This window comes from Haemaphysalis longicornis, unplaced genomic scaffold (assembly GCF_048455015.1).
Source record: "Haemaphysalis longicornis isolate Haplotype H1 unplaced genomic scaffold, Haemaphysalis longicornis Haplotype H1 scaffold_11, whole genome shotgun sequence".
Taxonomy (NCBI): Eukaryota; Metazoa; Arthropoda; class Arachnida; order Ixodida; family Ixodidae; genus Haemaphysalis; species Haemaphysalis longicornis.
This window is the reverse complement of record NW_027526214.1, coordinates 12,058,079-12,083,516: the sequence shown is the minus strand read 5'-3', so window position 1 is coordinate 12,083,516 and position 25,438 is coordinate 12,058,079.

The window sequence follows — 25,438 nt, the reverse complement described above, 5'->3', positions numbered from 1 at the left end:
GACCCAAATTATCAGGAACGATTGTTGGAAACACCGAATGCATAAAGTGTCTTGAAAAGACTCTTTTGTGTCATCGCAGATGCAGCTGACTCCAATACAGCCTGCCGGAGAGCGAGCGTCCTCTGACGATGGTTAGGCATCATGGTGGGTGAAGCGAAGGAACAAAGAATCGCTTCCCGTCGCCGGAATCAAATTTGGGTCATTGGCTTTAATAAATCGGCTTGTATCGGAGTGCTCCATTTAAACACGGCTTAAGGCTAAGCATCAAGTACTAATTGACGCCGTACTCACAAAACCAACACTTTAGGACTACAGAGTGCACAACAGAGATTTGGGGGGATACTCGAGAAAAGAGGTGCGTATGTCCAGAGTAGCACATTGTGATAATCTCAGGGTTCGGTGGTGTGAGCCACGAGACGTGCACACGGGGTCAATGACGCCCGAGGCCAATAGCCAAGGGGAAACGTCAGGGCATTGTATTACGCTGCGAACACGGCTCAAATGGGTCAAAGCGGGAAGAAATTGAAACGTTGACAAGTGCGGCAAAGGGTAAGAAAAAGGAGGAAAACATGACGCGGGGTTTACTTCTGCACCTTCAAACAGTCCCGCGTATGTCCCAGTTCAGCTTGGGTAGCGTATGCCCCACATACGCGTGCAATCAGGAATGGGCTCACACGGGTTGTCGCAGTCACAGTACCTGGGTGTCAAAGACGTGCTGGTTCCGTTAGGATGGCTCCACCTGACTCGCACAACACGTGGCCCTACCCGGCGTCGCAGCCCAGCACCCATACGAGGCGGCTCGGCGTGGTAGGACAGACACCTCGCCCGAATGCCCAATGGAGACCGGAAGAGGCGGCGACCGCGACAGGTGGTCGTCTGGGACTGATGGCGGCCCCGCCTGGAGGCTAATAACCAGACACCTCTGCCCAACGCCCGGGTGCCCACTCTGGTGGCGTGTACAAGAGACCGGCGCTACGGCATGGCCCCCGTTATGCGGCGGTCATTGGTGACGTCCCGTAGTGGTAGCACGGGCAGTGTCGGTGGGTTTAGATTATATTCGGGGCTGTCCAATGACACACCGTGCTTCCGCCAACCAGTGATGGTCGCCGTCGCGTTTCATCTTCAAACGCCCTCGCGCACTAGTACAAGATTGTCCTTCAATTGCAAAGCATACCCCTTGGGGGATTCGCGGTTCTATTACACACATACTCCATGTGGCGCATTGGCTCGCTAAACTATTCATCACGAGAAAGCTTTGCGTTCGATCACCGTCCTTGTTAGATGGATGGGTGCATAATTGTTTAATCCTCATGTTCTCTGTTCAGCCTTCGCAAAGGCACACTGATTACATGCGTCCAGCATCCACAGAACAAACTTGCACACGACCGGATGAAGTCGCGAAACAGAAAGGTAGAAAAAGAAAATAAGTAAGACATCGGCAACAGCACACGGTGCCTCAGGGTCAATCGCCGAAGGGGCACCTGTCCTGGCAGCAACAGCCCTCCGGCAAATGAGAGAACGTGCCGCCATCGGGGGTGGTTCGTGGCCAGTGCAAGAACCTGTTCTGATTGGGATGGTTGAGATCCGTGTAATGTTCAGAGGACACACCTCTGCTGTCCGGGTGGCTGCTCCTTGGTGCATTTTCGCCGAAACCAGAACCAGGCTTGCCAGCGGACAGGACGCGATTTACCCGCTCCGAGCTGTATTCCCAACCGCTCGTGCTCTCACTTCTCCCTCGTCAAGTAGTGTCATTGCCGGTAGACGTGGCAGTCACTACGCAAGGAACACTGAGGCGACGAAGCACAGGTGTCACGTCAGCAAAGCAACGGTCAAAAGGGGCGGTAAGGTCACCGTTTTAAACCTGCATTCCGCAGAACTGTCACGTTGTGCCTTTCTTTCTGTTTCTATTGATATGTTTGCCCGCTTGGGAGCATATGCAGTTTCATGTGCGGAGCAAAATACTGGACCGTATGGCCATCATAACTCGTCGAGAGTCACGGTATGTAGCCCCGCACGAAGGCTTGGTCATGCACACAGAGCCCTTGAAGAGATAGTAGGGAGTACGTCGACTCTGCCAACCAAGACGACCCTAAGAGTATAAGTTTAACCACACATTTATATAGACACAATTGTTTGAAAGACAGGGAACCGCAAGCACGAGTAACACGTGTAATTTTTTAGAACCTAGAAAAAGGCACGCAATGTTCAAAAAGAATGCAAGAACAAAGTTCGCAGTCTCCACCTTCACTTAGTGAGGGGTGCTTGTTAAGTTGGTGTTTGATAGAAAGGGAAAAACGTGGCCGCGGAAAAAAACGCGACGTACCAGAAATGGCACAGAACCACTCCAGCATGTCTAGATGATAACACTGGAGCACATCGAGTGTATGATAATGTTATGACGGCAATATATTCGGGGATACGTTGACAAAACGTATGTCTGAATAAAGTGCAGTTTGCACCGATGTAACGTCACAAATATTCACCAAGATATCAACCTTTAAAAGTGAGTAACTATTGATTAGTCAATCGAAATAGGCTCTGTTGTAGCACCTCATCGGTTTTTTGTTTTTGTTTTTCTTATTGGGGTGAAAACGTTGCATTTCTTGTGATGATGCAATGATCTGGAGCCAATCCAGTTTGTTTATTTCAGAACAAAGATCAAGAATGTTAGCTGAGGTGGCGCATTGTCTTGTGCGCCCGTTGATTACCTTAACTAGCGGGAAATCAAGGCAACTTTCAAGAAACACCCGAGCTTCAGTATCGCTCGCGATTATAGATAGCGTAGACCAGTTAATAATATAACAATAAGGTCACCAAACATCGTATCTATGGGGGTGGCGATGAATGACCCAATAAAAACTTGAGTTATGCCCTACATCAACGATACACATATAGACTCAAGACGTGCATTGATTGGAAATAATACAACAATTAGTTCTCTTTTGACCAGAAGAAGCACATCACCGCTCCTACAATGCACAATGCACACGGTCATATATAAAAAAAGTTACTCAGGGAAAAACACACATCATATTATCAGGAATGACTTCACGGATCAAATTTTCAGTTAGGGCGATCACAGATGACTAACCTGAATAAATGAGTGATGAAAGCTCCACGTTTCTTGACTTGACACTCCTAATATTGTAAACAAAAAAACGATCGAAGTAGATCTGTTTTGCACAATTGAAGTCGTGGGCTGCTTTGTAGCTCGGCGTGCATTAAAAGGCGACTGCTTTGTACTTGCAGAAGGGCTTGTACCTTGTTGAGCACAAGGCGTCTGATGCGGATCATGCACTGTGCAATCGCCACTTCAATCCCAAGTGTACAGTCGCCAACAAAAGCCAGCGGGCGCCGGGTCGAGGCTAAAGAAACAGGCGTGCTAGGCGCGTTTTGGGCATCCCGGTACTTTGTTAGTTACGGGCATCTCTGATCCCTCGCGCGCCCGCGACATGGTTTCGACATTCGCGGCAGCCACTGTGGCGCCGCATCACCATCGCCGTCGTTCTGGTATCACTGGTGCAACAAAACACGTCAGCCACGCAAGCGATTTGCGCGGAGCGCCACTTTAATATTTCTTCTATTTCACGAGCTACGGCTGGTTGAGCACAACTTATATTCTCATTTTTGATCTAAGCGCCTATAAACTGCCAGCTGACCCAGCATTGCCGTTCGCCGCTCATCTCTGTGGCTATAGCAATTGAGCTGGTGCGTGCAATAATAGAACCATGCCACCCTGCGTTCCGGAGGACCACCGAAGACATATCGCCCGTATCAGGGGCACCTATAAGTAGGCAGTGACACGAGTGCAAGTGGCACATGAAAGTGGCAAATCGCAAGTGGTGAGTGTAAGTGTCAATAAAATACAGACTTAGATGAGTGCGTAGAACTTTTACGGGCCTCCGCTCTAACAGAAAACAAACTCAGAACTTTTGGCTCCAGAGCCGTACTCCAAATCGTACGAAGGGTTTTTGCTATGAGCACTAGGGGCTGCACCATTTGTAACAGGCGGTACACACACCAAGGTTAACGGAAAAGCAATAAAAAAAATTTTGAGCCATTCCAGGATGTAATCAAGGATGACAAGTCGAGATTGGCGGAATCTAGAAAGGTCACGGAAGAAGCAGGTTGTGGGTAAGAGTTCCACTTACTGTCTAGCTATTCGGGTGAATGGAAGCATTGCGAAATAATGTTTTATTTTATATGACAAGCACGGGGCTGAAACCGTCTCGCAAAACGTTTTAGTTGTCTGCACGGGTAATAATTATAGAATGTCGTCTGGGGTAGTTGCCACAAAACGAGATTTAGAGCCGTTTTCTGTAAGCATACCTCCTTCTTTGAATATCATGTATTTAAAGGAGATGGGAATTCCCTATCGTTTACAGCTTCCCTATAAACTAACTCTAGCAAGTAAATGTGCTTCGGCATAATGCTAACGTCAACCTCGCAGCCTATTTCAGAATGATGTTTTTACATCAAACCTATAAATTAGGCAAGACAATTTGCTTTGCCTCAATATTGAATTTGGTGACGCGTCATGTCCCTATGCACCCCGTCACCCGAACGAGTTTACTAAAGGTAGGCTAAATAACTCATACAAAATAAATTTACTCGTCCTCCAATGTATCACTTGGAAAATAGGTTTTATGCAGCCCTGCTCGCCGCGCAAACGGTGGCCGCGGCTTACGTGTTTTTGTTGCAACAGTGATAGCAGAACGACTGAAATGGTCACGCGGCGCCACAGCGCCTGCCGCGATTATCGAAAGCATGTCGCAGGCGCGCGAGGGATCAGAGATGCCCCGTAACTAATAAAGGCCAGGCAATCGCAAAGCACGCCTAGCACGCCAGTTCCTTGAACCTCGCCCCGGCGCCCGCTCGCTGCAGATGGCGCGGCAATGCAGTTTTCCACCGCTCAGCCACGCGCTGCTCATCCGGCAACTTTTGCTGGCGACTGTACGTATCAATGTTAATAAGAAGCTTATCGAAGGGTATACGAATACTATCACCGTCTTTCTTTATCGTCTTAGAAATATTTCAGCAGTTTTCGAAGTTTATCGCGAGCAGCCTGACAACAGTCGTGTGAAATACTGAAAGTAGAGCTTTTTTAATTGCGTACGTGGCTCATCATTTTTCTGTAGTTCTCTCTCATTGTACAATTTAGGTGTAATTGGCCGTGGCTCGTGCCGGAAATGCGGCCTATCCGGTGATCTGTCACTAAATTCACCACAGTTATTTCGAGCTTTTTAGTGCAAAAGTCCTTAACGAGGTGCTCAGACTCGTCCCAGGCTGCAGATTTGTGAGGATATACAATTCCATAAAAGCCGACGTTCTCCCTACGGAACCAGGTTTCTAAATCATCAACTCTCTCTTGAACCTTAGAAGAAAGTTCGCTACTAGTAACAGCAGCGTCCGATAACGTTACCGATTTCATTTTTCGAATATTATTCTTCTACAGGCTCTGTTAGGAACTGTAAGTTGTTCTGCAGTGTATTGTAAATCTTTCGGATATTGTTAATTTCTTCAATTAGGCTTGTGGTACTGGCCGCTATTCTCTGCGCAAAACAATATACACACTCTAGTTTTTATTGTTGAGCCATGGTCATGCACGCGGGTTTTATTCACTGTCCCCTCCAAATGTCAACAGTCGCCAAATATACACTGCAGTTGCACGCAGACGCTTCAAGATATGTATTATGCGAAAACTTGTTTATGCAACAAAAAATAAAAAGGGTTTAAGATATCCATTTTCCATAAGCAACTCGTCCCCAAGGAAGGCGCTTGCAGAACCTTGATCATCAACGGCAAAGTTGTGGCGCCAAGGCTTGTATCACCGCCTATCCTGGACAAACCGCGGTATCTCATCTGGCAACACGTGACGCGGGCTGCTGATAACCCGGACACCGTAAACCGCGAAGTAAACCATACAGCTTTCAGCCACGGCACTGCTAAAAGAAAAATATCATCATCCCGGTAACTACAGCAATTGCAGTAACTACTAAAAAGCATGCCCGGTGAATGACGAGGAATCTCCGATCGGTTTTATTGTATAGAGGAGAAAGGTTTTTTTTTAAACTACGTTTTTAAAAGCCTCTATCTTGAAAAATTACGAATAATTCTGAAAACCGACCTCCGCGAGAAATGGCATTGCTAACAACTGAAAAAAAAAAGAAACAATGAGGTCGAGCTTTTGCCTTCTAAGTAACGTACTAGAATGTAAGTGCTAAAATGTTTATTAAGCATGGGAGTGAAACGTGCGCTATCACACGCTTTCTGTGCGAGCCTACGCCGCACTTTGGGAGAGAGGCATATTTAGCTATCTTTAGTGGAATAGACTGTGAACTCTCATTGATCTCAGAAATTTTTGCTTGTAACCCTGATTTTTAAAATGTGGAACACCGTAAAAGCCACCTTAAATCAATAAATATTACCAGCTCGGCTGTTTCTTGAGTCTTTGCTCTTCAATTGCAAACTTTGGCGACGTTTATATAAATTATCACAGGACTTCAAGTGCACGAAAGTGGTATAAACAAACCCTTGGAAGAAAAAGGCTTTTTCACAAACGTTTTTACTAAAATTAAAGCTGAAACAAACCCCTTTACAGACAAATCCTTTTACAAAATTCTGAAATTGTGCGGGTGAAAAAGTTTTCATATTATAGTCAACATCAAACTTCATATTAGGCGAATAAAAATAAAAAACTGCAAACAACAACCAAAAAGTGTTAACAGACAAAGGGATTGCTTTGTCAGTTGTTTTTTCAGTTCAGTTATCTTCAGCCGTTTCTCTGTTAGGAGTTCACCAACTCCCCGAGAGCTCATTTATTTTTAAGAATGTTGGTAGATACACCTGCTCTAATAAAAGTACGAACTCGGCCAGTTTATCACTTTAAAGATAGTGTCGTAGTTTTTTGCCATGTGTACAAGTCCAGTACGTTTAATAGAGAAGTCCACGGCAAGATGGAGCATCTTTCCGCGTACGTCTCTACCAAACGTTGTGGTTCAAGACCATAAAATATAAACCGCAATCGACAATCAATCGATCTCAGCTGTCACGACGAGCAATACAACAATGCGGAGATCAGAAGTATACGTCTTGACATATAGGAGTGTCATTTTATTCCAAGTTATCCTTGCACAATTTTTTGAGAAGCCTTCTGAGCAGAAGTGTTTCCAAAGGAGGGTTAGAGACACCTACAGTCTTACATGCTAGGCAAAGCCGGCCACTTGCTCAAAGTGAGACCAGCTCACTAACTGCAGGATCTTTCTCTGTCCCACACCCATCCAATTGCAACCACTTAGGCCAACCTTCAAGAATTTTTACAGCAAAAGCCCCTCTGGCAGGTGTAACAGAATAGGGGTTTCAGGCCGCAAAGCTGCAAGTGCACATTGAGGCATGGTGTTTCTGAATATTTTTTCGAATACGGATTCTGAGTACTTTTAGCAAAATATGCAACTCTCAAATTAGCGAAATGGATTAATGCTTAAGACGACAAAACAGCCTACCGAATGACGCACGCTAGGCGTCCATATGTGATACAAAAACGATTGGTGGAATGTTTAACGAATTGGTGTGGAGGGTATGTAGTGCATACATTTTGCGTAGGTGGAGCACACCTCGCGCAACAGTAGCAGCAGGACTTTCCGTTTAATGGTGTGGCTGCCGATATAGAGTAAAAGCAACATGGCTCGCCGAACGACTCGCTCAAGGAATGGACTAGGACAATACTACTACAAATCCTGGACTCCGCTAACACTCTACAAACCTGGTTGGAGAACTTTGGCAGAGTTCTCCGTCTGGAAGTGAACACAACTAGAGTAGAAATGACGAATATGGTAAAAGATATTTCGTCTACGCCTAAATATCGACTTACGGGTTTTATTGTTCTTGACCTACATCTTAAGCTAAGCCACTAGGCATGGAATGGAACCCGTAATCTTGGGCCCAGCACACCACACCTTTGCCCTTCATGTATACACAGGAGTGAAGGCACTGACAAGTACTGCAAAATTCCACATGCCTCCAAAAAGACTTAGAAATTGTTGCAGTTACCTAAAGTGATGCACATCGCCTTTTTCTCATCATCACAACTACATGGGCCCCACAGAAGGAATTTGTACAGCATGGGCCGAAGCGCCAAATGTTCAAGAAATGCCTATTGCATACTTACTGGAAGAAGTAACATGCAATATTATAAGGCCCTTGGGTAACTGGTGAAGGATGACGTTGATTCCCCGGTACGCTCGTTTCAGGTGCCCTACCTCAGAAGGTATGGTGATAATCTGCCGAGGATGTGGAGTCGGTCTTTGGACTGTATAGGTTGGGGATAATGTGGAAGTGAAATAATTAAATTCCCTCGATACAGAACTTCTCGCTCACCCGACGTCCATCACCGGTGAAGCCGGCATCCTGGCTGCCATTATACTGAAGTGCGAAGATTGAACGGCTTTATCAACGACACGTTCACAATATTGGTGCTTCGGCATTGGTGGTCCACAGGTGGAGTAACCGGGATATGACAACGTTGACCTGTGAGAATTTCTCTAGGTCAGTGTGCAGTTCAATCAAACGGTTTTGGAAATTTTAACAATGTTAACGAAACCGGATAGGAGTCAATACCAATTTTTATTTGCGGGTCAGAAATCAACAATGCGGTGTTAAACGTCCTAGCGCTATTTTCTGTTTTGCTGGCATTACAATTGTGTTTGCGGCCAAGCCGGCGAAAGTACTTGAGGCGAAAGAGGTACTGGTAAGTGCTAGGAGCACAGCGTGACAGCTGCGGTAAGGAAATGGGTGTGGAATAGAGCAGTGGCTGGCGGCAGCATATGAGGAGGATCGAGGATTAACCAGTCTTGCGTTGTAGTACCATATTTTAAGCTGACTTTACGAACGGAAGTACGTGGCTACACTTTCTGGGATCAGCCACAATGTGCATTCAAACTTGTTCAAAAGCGTTCGTAGAAATGTGTGAGTGGGTGTGTAAGTCTGAGGGTGATATGCTAACATCAAAATCTTAGACATTCTTAAGAAAAAGAATTAGGAAAACATTTTAAAAATTGTTAAGGCAGTTATTATTTCTGTAACAATTTTCGAGAAAAACGATCTCCAGGTCACCCAACAGAACACAGGGGGAGTTGTTTCTCAATATTATGCTAAGAAGGTGCTGGCGAAATCTTCATGAGATCCAGTAATGAATGAAGCAGTTTCAAAATAGCGTATCCAAAGGTTTACTGCTGCCACACTCCCGCAGAAATTTTTAGGTGCTCGGGGTACTGGACCGTACGTATCAATCGCGACAACCTGAACACGTACCGCGGGGCATTCGATTGGGTGTAGCTGCGAAGCAGTAGGTGAGGTGAGGCACTTTCAATGCTGCACGAGGCACAGGACGTGAAACTTGGACATACTTGTGGATATGCCAAGCCAAAAAATGGGCTCATATGGGATCATAAGTTTTCTGCTATCCCATGCGGCCAGCGGTCGAGTCGTCATGAAAGGCTTTTAAGATCTCCCGCGACAGATCACCACGTGCAACAGCAGCGCATTGGTAATTGTGACGACGCAATATTATATCGACCACCTAAATCATAGTTTGCTGCGATGTAAGTTAGTGTTGGATGGCATTGCTGTACCACTCAGTCGGTCGACAATGCTCTTGCAATACTGATCTTTGCCTTGGAGTTCGTCAAATTTATATTTGTCGTCGACCAAAAGCGCTGAGACGCAAAGCGCCAAAGCGTTTACCGGTGGGTTTTAGCATGTAATATTTAAAGAGGGTACCGGCATTTCTGTTTGGTAGGCTGACGTCCAGCACTTGGTAAATTTGCAAGTATTCGTTCAAACGTCAAGACGTTGTTAGAAAAGTCGATGAGAAGAGGCCGATAAGATGAGAGACACGTACACGTGCCTTTTATTTTATTCCGTGGTACTGTGTATTATTGAGACTATCAAAAGTAGGTGGGACATTGCATAATCCGAAAGGCAGTCATTCCTAAAGCCAGTCTTCGTCAGATTCATGCGTCCGATTGGGCCGGTGACCAAATCATAGGGCAGCCCTCAAGGAAAAGTTCACAGCTTCTAAGCCCTGCAAAGCTTAATCTATTCGGAGCATCAAATATCAATATTTTCAGGTGATCCTGTTGAGTGAGCAACAATCAATGTGAAAACGCACTTATCCGATTTCCTTAACCAAACGTACGGGAGATAACCAGGGGCTAACAGACAGGCGGATGATTTTGTGTTCAAGCATCTACAAAACATGGCCAACGATTACTTTTCGTTCTTATGAAGATACAGCAAACGACCTCGCCGGATTAATACAGACCAATCCGTTTTAATTTGAAGCGCTGCTGTGGATGTCAGCGCCAGCTTCACCAAAAAAAAGTCAGAACAAGCTTCATCTTTCAGAAAAAACGCAATAAAAGGCACTGCCTCTTCAAGACTGAGCTCAGATATGATGGTCACGCAAGAGCAGCAGATGAGATGGAAGAACCGCAGAGCACTCGCCTGCCGACGACAAGCAACGAGGCATAAGAGACCCAACATGGCTGTCAGAAACAGAAGCACTAGGTAGCAAGATAGTCTCCAAAGTGATGTTTATTGCCACAAGTACTGCTTAACTATTGAAAACCAGGAAGAGGCAGGCAGTATTCACTACTTTATGAAGGAAGGAGCGAGCAGGAATAACTAAACTTCCGCCAGACTGTATCTTATCTGAATCAAATAACGTTACCGGGATTGGGAAGTGGACAAAAGAAGATCAGCTTGACGACAAGACTATGTGGTACCACATTATAAAAGCGCGACGAATGTGTGGCGGTGAGTTTACCAGGCGGAAGACTCCAGCAATAACAGCGGACTCCGAACACACAAAGACCCATCCGAGAATGAATCCGTGAGCACCCAGAAATATATACTGCACAGGAGACGTTATTACGGCTTCCTTCTATAAGTACCAGCGCGGTACATTGTACTCATGGTTGAAGCAGCACCTAATAAGATGCACACAATGCGGGTACAGTGCAAGGAGTTTATGCGTTTCAGAGAGGCAAACACTAATCTACACAAATAAGGAAACCACTTGCACCATTATACAAACAATATCAACGAGACTTGCATCTGCTACAACAGAAAAACTACTGTAGGCCGCACAAAGAACTTTTGCATTTTCAGGGCGATGAGGTAACCTTAAAAACGTGCAAGTGCTGGTTGTCACCAAAAACGTGAGGTGCAGGACTGAATAGGGACCGGGAACGTCGACACGTTGAGTGTTATTGGCGGAGCAAGTAAGGCTCGGTCTTAAGCTGGTCAAGCGATGCGGGGTGTGGCAATGAACGACATGGGAGTTAGTCACAGGCAACATGTTGGAAACCGTAGCAAAAGCAAACATGACGTTCAAATGGTGTGGACCCTTGTTGTTCGTCTAGCTGTCGTCGTCCGCCGAAGCGGGGTGTGTGTTCCCGAAACTCGCAGTAATAGCAGACGAGCTAGTCACTCCGGAAAGCCAGCGAGGTTGCGCGTATTGGTGTTGATTCCTAGTAGAACGCCGGCAACAGAGATTCTGATAGATGACCGCCTGATTACTGGACATCAAGTGGCAAGGGAGGTCGCCATGCGGCCACTAAAAAGGATTGCGTCGGATTTATAGCAACAGGACATGGCGTTAGCTGAATCCCCGGCATGAATTACGCATTCATTCACAGGGTTGCGACAATGGTCAGTTTTTGGGCAAAAGTCATCACATGAACGTGAAGGCCGCCCTGTAAATTTGAGCTTTTTTGCGGATGATTTGGTGTTCGCGGGAGACTTAGTAGATGTCCCCTTGTGGAGGCATAGCCAGAACCTGTGGTTTTACACGAACAGACTGCTGTTCGTCTAGGTGGTAGCGGTTTTTTCGTACATCGCTGACGGCGTTAGAACGCGGAACTGCAACGTGACTAAATGCAGATGGAGCGATGCTCTTCACGATGCCGCTAATGTTGTCAGGCTCCCGCATGCTTGCACCTACACGGCGTGGAAGAGCGAGAACATGTTCATGCATGATGCGTACGTCACGCCAAGGCGCTGCAGGCAAGTGATCTGCTCCCTTCTGGCCACATCTGATCAAGCAGTTGGCTGCCGGATATCTAGCGCAGGTGCTAGAAAAAATGCCCCAGTAGGAGATGTCTTGTTAATCGTTCGAAAACTATAATTTTGCACCTTGTCTAAGTAAAACGTGAAGTTCTGGAGCTTCGGCGTGTCATCCTCGTTGCTTTACTCATTGACACCAGCAATTGCAACGACGTCATCCCCACATAGCAAGCTAAGTGCGTAGAAGTTGCACTGGCGCCTGTTGACAACCAATGCCAAATACACAGAAGACCAGCGGCCAGCGAGGTTCTTTCAGGCTGTTTATGCCAAACGCCGACGAAAGTGGATCTATAGAAATGTGCATGAAAGGCGTTAAAGACGGGATCGAGGGCAAACGCAAATTCTTGGATGTACTTGGGTAACTCAAGCAGCCGGACATTCATTCTAAGGTACCACCACCTTCGAACACAGACCTCAGAAAGCGAGGATTACTTTAAGGTGAGGAATAAGGCAACTTTTCGCTCGCCTCCTCCAGTAAAAAAATCTTCCAGTAGTAGCCATTGAAAATGTACAGCAGGGTAACAGTTCATCTGGGATTTCCTTCCACAGTACTACAAAACACAAAAGATTCAGTGACATGCATGACTAAAATGCTTGTTTAGGAACGTGATAAACCTTGTGAACATTACACAGATTTTTCAGACCAAACCAATTTAACAGTCGCGTGGGAATCAGTGGGCGTCCTACAAAGTGGAGATCATGAACCGCAACGAAAATAAATGAATGTTTGCAGGAAGTAGTTGATAATAAGGATAATGCAAAAGTGTAATAAACAATTTTTCAGCTTTTCGCAGATCATCACTCACAATCCTATAAACTGTGTAAAAAACACTCACAAGAGTAGGCTTTTAAAATGAGGAGCTTTTTGTTACTTAATTTCCAGACTTTCCAGCAGTGTACTTCAAAATGTAGAGCGAGTCAAGTCACATGCAGCACTGAAACTTCAGTTAGAAATTCTATAGGCTCTGTGAGCATGGCGCGAAAAATTTCGTGCCAAACCCATCTCAAAACTGAACGACGCATTCCACAAGCATAAGTAAAGCCCAGGCTTCCCAGGTTCTTATTCAAACGTTGTTTAGTAGCATCGTGTTGTGAATGCTACTACCAAAATTTTAAACTAGTAATTTGATTAGGTCTGAGGTCAATCACGCAATTTATTTGATTTTCGTATGTTATTTTTTCTCGCCATCAATCTGACCTCGCCAGGCTGCCATAAGTTTGTTTAAAGCAAAGTGCTTATTTCCTTCAATTTTTCTTTCCCGCCGTGTAGGATATGCACTGTCACTCTTCTGTCACTTCACTAGACCTCTCTCTAATCACAAGGGTCCTGGCAATATTCCGTGCCTTCAGAAAAAGTAACTTCAATAATTTCATTTTCGCAGGGCTAACGCAGCGGCATTAATTGAGTGAATTTTTTACTGCGAGCCTAGGCTTGGCGCCTTTGGTTTACTTCTTCCGAAGGAGCAGAAATGATGTCCAAACAACCAGGCTTATAGGAACAAGCTTGTACAGTGCTGGCTACGTTACCACTAGGGAATGTTCTGTATGCAAGCACCGTTATTACTGCATGTCGCCAAGAAAATAGAACTAAAGGAAGCGGCGCCGACCAAGGTGTTAAGCTCGAGTATTAACTACTGGGGAAAGCTGGTTTAAGAAATTGGCGCCGCTTGCAAAATTAGTGCAACAATACAGAAACTGCAGAGTTCATGGCTAGGCTATTGGCGTGGCTTTGCTTCTAGAGTACATCAAGTTGTCTGCGTAGTGTAATGGATAGGCGCCTAAAGTTCAATAAATATTTGGTCAACAAAGTATGTGAAATATGTGAGAAATCATAACCATGGATGTCTTGCAATTATTTGTAGCCTCGCCGCTGTTTCCCTGGGGAGATATAGTTGGTTAGACAAAAGTCATAGCATCCGTTTGGGAGTCGAAAAGTGGCGGTATTTCCCCTATGATTCATCGTGGGTGTGAGTGATTCTATTTTGTCTCCCCATTGCTCGCTTTGTTAGACAGCGGGCTGATTTATCTCACATGCATCTCCGACCTTGACGCTGGAAGATCTCTATGCCATGCGGGCCCGATGAGTTTAGCGAATGCTTTCATTTCTCTCTGAAATATCCGCACGTTAGCATGAACTAGAACCTGGGGTAACTAGGGTCGCAAAATCGTCATCCGTAGGGCAAGGGTTCTATACTTCCCAATTTAGTTACGCACGCACAGGATTTGCCTTGAAGAAAAGCACGCGACAGACTCTGTCACGAACGCTGGGGCGGCTGTTTTCGAATTTCGAGTGGTTCTGGTGCGCGCGAAGAAATGAAGCCTGAACGACGTTTCGCTGCGTTGACGAATGTGAGCGAAGGTCGGGTCAGCCGTCTCGCGCTTCAAGAGTTTTTGTGTTTTGCTCACTCCAACGCGCTAACCCGACGCCTTGTTTCTTCTTCTGTTGGAAGATATGCTGACCCATATGACCACCAGCGCAGGAACATTGACAAATGCAGCCAGCACTCCTGTTGTTCTGCAGCGACGCCAGCAGTAACCTTGACTTCACACGGCAGACCGAAATATCACAACGAGTGTCTTGACTGTTTGTTATTTACACAATTGATTATCACACTCACATATTATTCCTGGTCCAACTATTTGCTTCTGACTGCACCTTTTGCCGCACCCTTACCATTAATGATAGCCAGCTCACCTGACAAAATGCTCTTAAACCAGCCTACAATTGTTGCAACCCATGGAAATGAACTTTATATGTCATAAAGCAAAGTATTGTCTTTTAAACAAAACAATCTTCAACTTTTCCTGCATAGTAAATTTAACTAAGATTCACCGGCCGCCATCCTACAAATATCTCGGCAAACTTCATACACCTAATTTATCCTGGTGGTCGATATTAGAGCCTTTAGTGCGAAACCATATAAACCTTTTGGATACATGCATTGAAATTTGTAAAAGCTACACAAACCTTAACAAATTACCTTATTTGTTTTTTGTGCGCGCACAGCTTAAGTCAGCCTCCACAGTAAGGTCCCCGTTACGAAACTAACTACGACGATGTTAGATTCTGTGCTGAACAAAGCCGATCATTTTATCCCAGGCACGTTTCACTGCAATTCAAGTATAACGAAAATAAAATTACAAAATTTTTATGTACCTATGGCAAAACGCTGGTGCGTTGCTTCCTCTGCTTGCTACATAAATATGGTCATACCAGCCAGCTTTTCTCGTTACTACTAGTCCCACCAGTGTGCATGTCGTTAAGAATTCATAATCGATTTAGTTTTTCCCGCTAGTGTGGTAAAACACATGCACGTCAGTCATCAGTAATGGCTCTGCCCTTTTCCTAACTGAATATTCTTTCAGATATCATTGCTTCTATAGCTGACAATGGAAGATTTCCGGAACATGTGTGTCGACATTTGTTTATGTTACTGACGCGCAGAACAACTTTTAAAACCATCTCACAACTTGTGACTTTTTTTGGTTTTGTGGTATTTTTTTCAATAGGCAGAAAACAGGCCACCATTTTTTTACCAGCATTTTTGGTACCAAATTGCAGAAATATCTCTTTTTTATTTCGATTTGAGCATACGCTCATACGCTTGCATCCTGTGCAATATTGCACATGAAGATTGATTGTCCACTTGCTTTTTGGGACAATGTTGTCTTCTACCTTTGATAATTCTCTCTCGCTTTTGCAAATAGTGTTGTATTTACCACACCTTACTCAATGCTCCTAGAAGGTGCCAGGTATTGTGAATAAAATACATAATCAAGACAAACATTTCCATCTCAGGAGGACATTTTCTTGCCCTGAGCTAAAAAAATTTGGGAGTGCGAGGTTCATCTAGGAATAATGCCAAAAAGGTTAACTGGTTCTTCAAATCTCAAAAGTGAAAGCGAACTCTTTATTTGCAGCAACACTGAGACTTTCAGAGATCTCTTAGTGGAAAAGAAGGTCACGTAGGGTGATAGAAATATATGGTCAACACGAATATCTCTTTAAAATGATTAAACCTGAATGCTTGTCGCCTACGATATTTATCTTTAAAGTAAAAATTATAATACTCATTCATGACTCGCCTTTAATATTACTAAGAAAAACCTGGCTAAACGTAAATATTAGAAACACAGAAGTGACACCCGAATGTTCCCAACCTATATCAAAGACGGAGAATCTCGCGGTACGGTGTGGCAATGATATTTTAGGTACGTCGAATTTGTGTATTAGGTATTTGCATTCCTGCAATAAATTGCATTGTCATAAACGTAAGATTTTTTTAAATATTTGAGACGTACCAGCATTGTAAAGCCAACCAGCTTGAACATATCTTTTTGTCAGAAGCCTAACAAAATAAATGTACACCGGAAACGTAAAAATGTGCTACCTGGCGGCTTATTGAATATCCCAATAAGTAAGTTAAAAGCCAATTTTCTGAACCGCTTTTTACCAGCGTGTAAAACTGGTGAGTGTAACAATCTATTATGACCGCACAATTCTTCAAACAAGCGACGTGCACTCATGCTGATATTTGTTGAATATAAGACATGCATTAGGTTACCACTGACTTTGCCAATAGCGATCCACTGGTAACCACAATTGACTGCATTTCACAACAAAGCTGTGGTAGCCGCGACAAAATCTACCTGTTATACCGGAAAGAGAATTCGTAAAAATGCGTGCTTCCTGTATTCTTAAGCGCCGATGATGTAATAATGAACGGTTTTAATGTGTCCTTTTCAGATTTTTTTATGTGTCGAGGTGTTGCTCTGCCTACGGCATACGGTTTTTTTTTAACTTGTTGTAAAGCGTAGGGCATTTGCACCAAGGAAACTAAACGTTTTGCGTAATGCGCATCCGTGTATGACCCCAGACAGAGTGCTCCTTAAGTGAACTATGAAGATGATCGGAAAGCGGTGTTGATTTCCTCTTTAGGGCTAACTACGCCACCATTTCACCAGTACGCCTGCAACCTAGTCATACCATCCAAAAATAAATCAGCACTCTTGGGGAGTACACATGGAAAAATTTGTCCTTTCATCACGTGCAGAAGTTTTGAGAATCTTTGCAGCAAGGAAACAAACATCCCTTTGTGCACCAATAAATTAAAATGAAGGGACGATCACTTTTCCCGGCATCTTTGGTAAAGAATGTTGTCTCAGTTTAACTAGCGACAATGCCGTTATACCATATTATACTGTCTTTGATGACTTCCTGTCGAATAGTAGCGTTTCTAGTAGTGAGCCATTTTTACTGGCACTACGGCTGCACAGTGATGCATAGAAACTGCCACGCACATACAACGTGCCACGTGTCTTTCCTGTACGATTCGATGTGTGGTGCTCTACCTTTTGAACAGTGTATACAAGAGGTCGCTGCTGCAAATAGAACTGCCAAAAAATGCCTACTTTCGAAATTGCTCCAGTGCCAAAAACTCACAACTACACATATTTAACCTAATGACTAAATCCCTCTTTGGAAACTCACGATATATTCCTAAGCGCATAGCATTCAGGTGTTTTGGAAGAAAATAGCATCAATTATTCTCGCCGACATCTATAGTAAACAAAATTATCAAGAAACACACACAATGTCGAATTTATTCATGATTTTGCCACCTTTCTTGATTACGAAGAAAAAAGACGCTTTTACACAAATGTAGCGCTTTACTTTTTTTATTTTTGATTAGCTTCCAAAGAATTCATTTCGCCTTGATTTCATAAAAGGTCCATTGTTTTCCAGAGGCCAACTGTTTTTTGGCGATTGTTCTATGATTTGTTTATTTCATTCCGGTTAGCCACAAGGGTGAATTCTTTAAAATCTTTTTCTTCTATGTCCTGTTGGTTGCACTATGAATGATGTACTTGATACAAAAAGTACTTCCGAATTTATGTATTCGCTATCAGCAAAAACACATTTTGAGTGACAAAGGTGTACTGAATTTTGCGCACGCAAAATAACAATATTGGTTCGTTTCTTTCAGATGATTGTACTGGGAACGTACCAGTATTTATAAACATAACACAAAAACGGCACGTCTCAAAACCTGCTCATAGTAATAATGGTCCTGATTTTTCTCGCCTGAATATTGTTAAGTGGCGAGGATGCGGTTGAGAAGAATGTTTAAAGTATTTAAAATATGCACGAGGAAAGGCGGACTTGCCACTGAGATTTAGAGTGGATCACTAAAAACCTCGTTGTTTTCCTCCACCAACACCCTTAGATGTACGTCCTGTTTTTGATTGCGCAGCAGTCCATCATAATCACATCTTTTGTCGTCGTCTCCTTTCCACGTGGCAATTGCTGCAGGTCTGAGTAGTAATAATTTCTTCTTTTCGGGTTTTTGAGATGAACAATGAATATATTACTAGAGAAATCAAAATATTTTTCCACAAAACTTACGTCCTACCACTATAGCAATATGTATAAGTAGAAAACGTCTTTTAAACAAGGGTGAATGTTGCTAAAGCAAGTAACATAAAGAAAGGCTATCAGAATTGTGAACAAGAACTGCAGTAGGTGAATGACACATTGTTTTGTTACAAAACCCGCAGTTATACACCCTAAAGTGCAGTATAAATTATAACAACACAAAATTCTGCAGTAAGGTTTCTTTGCAAATCATCACGAAACTCTGGCACATTTAAAAGCAATTGCAAATTCTACCCATTCATATTTCTCAATAAATTTAACGCCTTCTTTTCATAAACGGATGCATTGGAAAATTCTTGTTTTACGAGGAAATCTCGCACATAAACCATGATTAAACAGGTACTATGAACAGTGGATAGGTAATCACTTATTCAAAATGACTGTCCGAGCAGGCAACCCCAAGTGCAGTGAGTAGGCGAACTGACTGACGTACCAAATATTTCGGTTTGATTTTAGCCACGCCTTCAGAGGATTCAGTGCAGTTGCCTCTCTCCCTCCTTTAAACCGAGCATTGAGTCAAGAAATTTGTTTGCTCAGTTTTTAAGCGTGTATCTTGGGGCGCAAAAAAGCTACATTGATTTGTATTCTGAATAGACTACACATCATCCAGATTTTTATTAGGAACCTGCAGTTCCATTGTATTATTGTCTTCGCTGATATCTCGTTGCAGAGTGTGCACATTATGCAATAAAGTATTTGATTTGGGTTTTATGTCTTGTATGCAACTGCTTTTACAGTGTACGTTGGCATTTTCGGCGATACAACACTGGCCGCTCTGCTTGGGTGTCTGTGTGGACGGTGAGGGTCGTGTTTGTTGTGTCTGATTCGGTAAAGCGAACGAGTACTGCGGCGTACCAGGAGTTTGAAAAACAACACGCGTACGTTCCGTATGCTTAAAATAGTTGCCGCAACGGTACGGCGTCACGCCGTGTACGAGACACTAAGGTAACTGCGTTTTCCTCGCCAGTATGCACGGCAAGGGCTACCTCTGAGCATGGCCAGTGATGTACTCTAAGAAAGTAACGTTGTTTGCCGCTTCAACCTAGTACCTAACATTTTAGATGAGGCGACTAACCCGCGGCATAGACGCTCCAAGTGCAAGGTGAGTCATGGCTGGCCGACAGCATACTTTAGTGTCAAGCTTGGAGGAGTTGACTGGCTATAAAAGGGCATATTTATTCGGTGGAGTACTTTTATTCTTCGAGGCCAACGATATTGTCACGATGTAACGACGACGCAGTTGTCTTCAAGGAAAACAAGTTTATTGGAGTGAACTTGTAGTCCCCTAAGAATTCAAGGAATACAGGGGCGGCGAAGCTGCAGTCAACAAAGTTACTAGCTCCGGAGAACGTCGGCTAGTCGAATGCTGCGGCGGCTGCTCCGCGGCTTTTATTTTTGGGTTCTCGAACAGTCGAGATGCATCCAGAACATTGTAAATAAAAGAAGGTTAGTCTAGGCTCTCGGTCGTTTGTTCGAAGCGCTCTCTCTATTAAGAGATAGCACGTGCGGCTTAGAAAGACAAAATGTAACACCCGCTTGCCTTGGCACACACAGAACAGAGATAACAGAGCCCGGCACAGCCAGTCGCAAAAGCAAAACCTAAATAAATCCACTGAATGGTTCGATGCAATATGACCGAGACAGTGTAAAGAAAAACGAGCACACTTGTTACACTGTGTGACGCTCAAATTTACGAGGTGGTTTGCGTGCTGTTCTAACGAAGACCCCAGGACAAGTGAGCTATACAGCGATTCTCACCACTATTCAGGCGCACTTAAAACATCGCCCCCCCCCAAGGTCCCCATTCGTGCTATATTTCAAAGGGTGATGATACCTCACAGGTGAGTCGGCGACTGACTACTTTGCGGCACTAGGCAAGTGAGCTGTGATCTGAAACTTTGTTATCTGCCTAGGGCAACCGCACCCCCAGGAAGGTGAGTTCATAGAGCGGCAACAACACAACAGGTAACTACTAGCTGCGACGCAAGAGCTTTTGCGGGTAAATGTGAGAGTGTGGGATCGCTTCATGTGGAGATTCCGCAAGGAGAACAATCAACAACAGCTTTTGGCCGACAAGACACTCCCCTTAAGGCATTTTGCTAGTTTAGCAGAAAGCGCCATCGACTGGCAACAGAAGATTGAAGCTCATCCTGCGAAAGTAAAGAGTTTAAACGCGCACGCCACCAACAGTACCTCAAACTTCAAGATGGAGTATTAGGGCCCATGGCGTTGGCAATGTCACGGGTGGCACACTTTCAAGGCAAGTAATTTCTTCATAGCAGTGACAATCATTGCTGAAAACAAAGTCACATTGCCAAAGCGTGTATCTGATGGAAGGAGGACCACGAAAAAATGCACCAGCGCAGCACTTTCGGAAACTTTTCACAGACTGCCAAAAGGACTGCCCAAAGCAAACACAAGGTTTCAACGCACATCATATCTTTACAATGGCAGGGGCGATAAACTCTACCGAACTCACGCCGATGCTTACAGTGACGGTAAATCCCTGAACTTTGAGGTTGACTTGTGTGCAGTGGTCACCATGATTAGCAGAGACAAGATGTGTTTCCGACACTCGCACCTTCCCTGAGTCAGGGCAACATCCGTCACCGTATCTGGTCAGGCCAGCTACATGCAGCCATTATAAAAGCGTCGGGAAATGCAAGCTACAAATACACAACTTCAAACTACAAATGATTTTCTGCAAGCCACTGGATGCAGCTTTTTGGACGCAACCTTTTCGACAACCGTGGTGTAGAGCTTCTGGGCATTGAAAAGACCACGGTTCAAAGAATTTTGACAGAGATGCTGCAGAAGTGTGGAGTAGTTTTCGGGAAAACAGCACGGTGCGCACTTGCCAACAACTAGATGTTAAACAAAAACAGAGCGCAAGACCCAACATCTCCGAGTCACGATGTGGCCCATTCGGATCCGCGCATCTACGGCAGCGCACATGGAGATAACGTAGAGAGCAGTATTTGGGAACCAGTCTTACACAATGACTGGCCTACAGAACTAGTATGGGAACGGAAAAAGACAGACGGTTGAGTGCAGAAGGAGCCCGCAAGCATCAAGTTCTCCGAGTCATGGCCTGTTTCCTTGGCGATCGCACATCATCAGAACCGCGGATTGAAGAATACATAGAGAATGGTATTTGTGAACTGGTCCCATGCAAGAAGTGGGCAATACCGCTATTACGGGAGCGTAAAAATGACGGAAGATTGCGTACCTGTGCAACGCCCGTAAGCAGGGACCGAGGGAGTCAAAAAAGAATCATACACCTTGCCAACCACAGAGGTTTTCAGCACAATTAGCTGAGCCCATGTTTTCAACATCTTTGAATACCTCCGGCATGCACTGAATTTAATATCACCCCAGCAACCACCCAGATCCTCACAGTCAACAGCACGAAGGCGCTGTACAAGGTGAATAAGCTTCCATTTGGTGTTTCAGGTGCTCTCGCAGTTTTCAAGCTGTTTATGGAGGCACCATTGAGTGGCTTGGAAGACGTGTATGTTAACTGAACAACGTCATAGTGTTCGTTGCAAAATAAAAAGAACACAATGACCATCTAGCGTCACTTATCGATGGTATAGTTGCGGCTTAGGTTCCACACTTAGGTAGCCGGCTATCCAAGTCAGAGAAGCAACCATTTGCATTTAAATCCTGCACATTTTATGCCGGCACCAGCAGGTAAACGGAAGCTGCAGTTCTTTTTCTGCATGTTAGACTTCAACGGCATCTTTGTAGAGCACCGTGCTACAGTATCCCTTACGAACGTATGACGAAGTACCCAACCAAATGCAAAAAGTGTGTGATGAGCTATCTCTTATAACTATCTATTTCTTAAAATAAGAAAAACCTGCCCAAACCCAATTGCAGTTAGTGAAGACCAGCAGCTCCGCTGTTTATTCAGTCTTAGCGCTTTAATTACGAAGGTGGCCGAGTTTCTTTGGAAATGGTTTCGAGTAACTTATGTGAACGCAACTGGCGTAACAAGGGGTTGAATAAAACCGGATTGTTGGGAAAACGTTTTACAAAAAAGGTTGTTTTCAAACCCCTTCACAGAGATTTAAAGCTGTGCTTCGGGAAACATTTTTGTGCCAGAGTGAACAGAAAATTTCTTATAAGCCGAATCAAAAGAAAAACTGCCAAACGAAAGAACAGGTGTACATAGACACATTAACGACTCTCGTTGTAGGCTCTCCGGTTTTGTTGATTCAGTTGTTTATTATGTTAGAAAATTATGAACTATCTCAGTGTTCATTTGATGTTTATTTTGTGTGCGTATTGTCTTTTGCGCGGTTTTAACTACAAATTTACGCGAAGTTTTACTTCACTTAGTGTCGTAGGCCTTACCCAAATGTATTAGTCCACCAAGCGGCATGTTGCTAAGGGCATCTCCATCAGAAGGTGTCGTTAAAGAAGATGAAGTTGAAATCGTTATTTATTATCAATCTACCCCCACTGACAGTTTGGCCATTCGGTTGGATTCGTACATTCGGCAGAAGTGTGAAACTTGTTGCTAGATGTGCCGTTTCATTCACGCCACCTTAGCACAATGTCCTAAAGTGGCCTCGAGAGCAGAAATCTTTTCCAGGGTGACATAGAGACACATACTGTCCTGCAGGCTTGGCAAAACAATCTACCTACCTAAAAGGCACAAGGGGCCCTAATTCCAGTGGTGTATGTTTTTATATTACAAACACAGCCACGTGCAACTATTTAGATCAACTTCTCTGGAATCCCAACAGAAGCGCACTTCGGACAGATGAAAAAATATAGAGGTTTTTCGCCCGAACGATGCAGCTACGCATTCAGTCATGGTGCTGTGAACGAATCCTGATCAATTTTAGTCACAAAACACACTTACTTATTGCGCGAAATGAAAGAACGCTTATAACGGCCCATCGGCCTACAAAAAAAAACACTAAAGACGTCAAGCCTTCTGAGAAAAAGAAAACAGTGGAATAATTAACAGACTCGTGTAGAGGATATTGAGTGTATCAATTTTGCGTGGGCGGAGCTCGTCTTTGGCAAGATAAACAAAAGTAGGACCTTACATTTAACGCTGTGGCTGCCAATAAATCAGAAACTAAATATGGGTCGGGAAAAGACTTGAACAAGAGAAGAAATGGGAGAATTCAACGACCAATAGTGAATTCAGCCAGCACTCGAGAGACGTTAGTAAAGATAATTCGGAGAGGCCTCCATCCGCGAGTGTGCGCAACCAGAGCGGTGATGAAAAACATGGTAAAGTATATTTGGCGTGCGGCTAAATGTAGATGCACCAGCCCTTTGTCTCACCTCCTTTTCGAAATAGGCCTCCATGGCCAGAAACTAAACTCAAAAGATTGTGTTCAGGAGCACCACTCCTTTCCCCCAAGCTACCGCGATGGCTGTGACTGACGAGTATAAAAAGAATTTACTTCTCCATTCCTTAAAATTATTACATGGCATGTGCGGATGCTATACGTGTCGGCTGTTTTTAAACCAGCACTTCGCAATATATCACATAGCTGGAGCACATGACAACGCGATAAATATTGAGGAAATGCTTGTTGCATAGCCACAGCAATAGTAAAATGTAATATTGTAAGTCCTTGGGTAACTCGTAAGGCAGAACATTTATTCATGGGTACACCCGCGTCCGAACACTGACCTCGGAAGCGATGGTGATAATCAGCCGGGAAAGTAGAGCTGTTCCTTGATGTGTTTGACGTCGGTGATTAGGAAAAAGCAAAATAAATTAGGATTTATGATTTTGAGCTTCTTGATCATGCTAAATTTTCATGCTGGTGAACCCTGCCGCGGTCACAGAAAAGAAGGACGAGTGAAAAACTTTAGCAAGGACACGTACGGCGTCTCGATGCCTCGGCATGCATGGTCCACAAGGTGGAGTCATGGGGGTGTGCGGAAATTGAACCGTGAGGTTTTCTCTAGGTTTATGTATGGTCAAAGAAAACTTTGGGAGAATCGAGATAGGAGGCACTAACAAAATTTATCGCCGGTCGGAAATCAACCGTATGGTGTTAAACGCGGTAATGGAAATTCTTTATTGCTGGGACTCGGTAGTGCGTTTATGGGCAAGCTGACGGCAGTACTTGAGACGAGAAAGAACCTGTAAGGTCACGCAGCAGAACGTGACACAAGGGCGTCGAAGAAATGGGTGTACAGGGAAAAATACGGTTGGCGGTGTACGAGTAAGAATGGGGAATAACAAGTAGGGCATTAGGGGCGTATACGTTCAAGTTACTGTAATCACGTGCGGTGTACGTTTAAATTGTGTCAAAAGTGTGCAGTGAAACCTCTCAGTGGTTTCGACAGCATGATGGTTATATACTGTGGTACATTCACATTTACTCTAGCCCAACAGGTTCTGAGGCGCAATGCCTTCTGGAGCGACGTGGGACACAGAGATTCTTCCAGGTTAACTTACATGGGGCGCCGTGCAACAAGGCAATGCTATAGAAGAAGCCGCTAGCAACCTCTTCAGCGTGATACGCTATTGTGAAGCGGTGGAGAGCCGTTTAGCAATAGTGTGTCAGGTTGTCCGGAGCTGTAGGAATCCAGAAATAAAACGGTGGGCGCTGCAGTTACCTGCCTGCAAGAAAAACAATAATTACATCCCAAAAATTTCCGCGGGACAAGCGTTTGTCTGAAACGATTCAGCGGGAAGTGCAGTAGCGTGCTTTTGTTGTTGGTACAGGGTAGAGGACGCGACGTACTTGCTTAAACATATTGACGTACCAAGCCGAAAAAGAACGGATCCGTAAGGGTTCATACGTAGTCTAATATGCGTGGTGACCAGGTGGCGCAACTTCATACATGGCTTCTGAAATGTCATGCTGTGGAGCCTGGGGTGAAACAGAAACG